Here is a 3,207-nt window from a genome sequence, read left to right on the forward strand (position 1 = left end):
TTTGTACGTTTTTTCCCCGTGTCTTGACATCCATTGTATCCCTGCAAAGTTTGGTGAAGATCTGAGTATGTAGTTTTTGACCTTATATGGAACCTCCTTTCTGAAAATTTGAAAATTCTTAAAAAATTCGTCCAAAATCTTGATGTCCCCAATCCTATGTTTTGTATGTTTTTTCCACGTGTCTTGACATTCAATGTATCCATGCAAAGTTTGGTGAAGATCTGAGTTTGTCGTTTTTGACCTTATCTGGAACCTCCCATCTGAAAATTTGAAAATTCTTCAAAAATTGGTCCAAAATCTTGATGTCTCCAATCTCTTGTTTTGTACGTTTTTTCCACGTGTCTTGACATCCAATGTATCCCTGCAAAGTTTGGTGAAGATCTGAGTATGTCGTTTTGAACTCATCTGGAACATCCTTTCTGAAAATTTGAAAATTCTTAACAAATTCGTCCAAAATCTTGACGTCTCCAATCTCTTGTTTTGTACGTTTTTTCCACGTGTCTTGACATCCAATGTATCCCTGCAAAGTTTGGTGAAGATCTGAGTATGTAGTTTTTGACCTTATCTGGAACCTCCCATCTGAAAATTTGAAAATTCCTAAAAAATCCGTCCAAAATCTTGATGCCCCCAATCTCTTGTTTTGTACGATTTTTCCACGTGTCTTGACATCCAATGTATCCCTGCAAAGTTTGGTGAAAATCTGAGTATGTAGTTTTTGACCTTATCTGGAACCTCCTATCTGAAAATTTGAAAATTCTTAAAAAATTCGTCCAAAATCTTGATGTCTCCAATCTCTTGTTTTGTACGTTTTTGCCACGTGTCTTGACATCCAATGTATCCCTGCAAAGTTTGGTGAAGATCTGAGTATGTAGTTTTTGACCTTATCTGGAACCTCATTTCTGAAAATTTGAAAATTCCCCAAAAATTCGTCCAAAATCTTGATGTCTCCAATCTCTTGTTTTGTACGTTTTTTCCACGTGTCTTGACATCCAATGTATCCCTGCAAAGTTTGGTGAAGATCTGAGTATGTAGTTTTTGACCTTATCTGGAACCTCCTATCTGAAAATTTGAAAATTCTTAAAAAATTCGTCGAAAATCTTGATGTCTCCAATCTCTTGTTTTGTACGTTTTTTCCACGTGTCTTGACATGCAAAGTATCCCTGCAACGTTTGGTGAAGATCTGAGTATGTAGTTTTTGACCTTATCTGGAACCTCCTATCTGAAAATTTGAAAATTCTTCAAAAATTCGTCCAAAATCTTGATGACACCAATCTCTTGTTTTGTACGTTTTTTCCACGTGTCTTGACATCCAATGTATCCATGCAAAGTTTGGTGAAGATCTGAGTATGTAGTTTTTGACTTTATATGGAACCTCCTATCTGAAAATTTGAAAATTCTTAAAAAATTCATCCAAAATCTTGATGTCTCCAATCTCTTGTTTTGTACGTTTTTTCCACGTGTCTTGACATCCAATGTATCCCTGCAAAGTTTGGTGAAGATCTGAGTATGTAGTTTTTGACCTTATCTGGAACCTCCTATCTGAAAATTTGAAAATTCTTAAAAAATTCGTCCAAAATCTTGATGTCTCCAATCTCTTGTTTTGTACGTTTTTCCCACGTGTCTTGACATCCAATGTATCCCTGCAAAGTTTGGTGAAGATCTGAGTATGTAGTTTTTGACCTTATATGGAACCTCATTTCTGAAAATTTGAAAATTCCTCAAAAATTGGTCCAAAATCTTGATGTCTCCAATCTCTGTTTTTGTACGTTTTTTCCACGTGACTTGACATCCAATGTATCCCTGCAAAGTTTGGTGAAGATCTGAGTATGTAGTTTTTGACCTTATCTGGAACCTCCTATCTGAAAATTTGAAAATTCTTAAAAAATTCTTCCAAAATCTTGATGTCTCCAATCTCTTGTTTTGTACGTTTTTTCCACGTGTCTTGACATCCAATGTATCCCTGCAAAGTTTGGTGAAGATCTGAGTATGTCGTTTTTGACCTCATCTGGAACATCCTTTCTGAAAATTTGAAAATTCTTAAAAAATTCGTCTAAAATCTTGACGTCTCCAATCTCTTGTTTTGTACGTTTTTTCCACGTGTCTTGACATCCAATGTATCCCTGCAAAGTTTGGTGAAGATCTGAGTATGTAGTTTTTGACCTTATCTGGAACCTCCCATCTGAAAATTTGAAAATTCCTAAAAAATCCGTCCAAAATCTTGATGACCCCAATCTCTTGTTTTGTACATTTTTTCCACGTGTCTTGACCTCCAATGTATCCCTGCAATGTTTAATGAAGATCTGAGTATGTAGTTTTTGACCTTATATGGAACCTCCTATCTGAAAATTTTAAAATTCTTAAAAAATTTGACCAAAATCTTGATGTCCCCAATCCTATGTTTTGTATGTTTTTTCCACGTGTCTTGACATCCAATGTATCCTTGAAAGTTTGGTGAAGATCTGAGTATGTCGTTTTTGACCTTATCTGGAACATCCTTTCTGAAAATTTGAAAATTCTTAAAAAATTCGTCCAAAATCTTGATGTCTCCAATCTCTATTTTTGTACGTTTTTTCCACGTGCCTTGACATCCAATGTATCCCTGCAAAGTTTGGTGAAGATCTGAGTATGTAGTTTTTGACCTTATATGAAACCTCCTATCTGAAAATTTGAAAATTCTTAAAAAATTTGATCAAAATCTTGATGTCCCCAATCCTATGTTTTGTATGTTTTTTCCCCGTGTCTTGACATCCAATGTATCCCTGCAGAGTTTGGTGAAGATCTGAGTATGTCGTTTTTGACCTTATCTGCAACATCCTTTCTGAAAATTTGAAAATTCTTAAAAAAATAGTCCAAAATCTTCATGTCTCCAATCTCTTGTTTTGTACGTTTTTCCCACGTGTCTTGACATCCAATGTATCCCTGCAAAGTTTGGTGAAGATCTGAGTATGTAGTTTTTGACATTATCTGGAACCTCATTTCTGAAAATTTGAAAATTCCTCAAAAATTCTTCCAAAATCTTGATGTCCCCAATCTCTTGTTTTGTACGTTTTTTCCACGTGTCTTGACATCCAATGTATCCCTGCAAAGTTTGGTCAAGATCTGAGTATGTAGTTTTTGACCTTATCTGGAACCTCCCATCTGAAAATTTGAAAATTCCTAAAAAATCCGTCCAAAATCTTGATGTCTCCAATCTCTTGTTTTGTACGA

The sequence above is a fragment of the Lepisma saccharinum genome, unplaced genomic scaffold (assembly GCF_977018435.1).
Source record: "Lepisma saccharinum unplaced genomic scaffold, izLepSacc3.1 HAP1_SCAFFOLD_201, whole genome shotgun sequence".
Lineage (NCBI taxonomy): Eukaryota > Metazoa > Arthropoda > Insecta > Zygentoma > Lepismatidae > Lepisma > Lepisma saccharinum.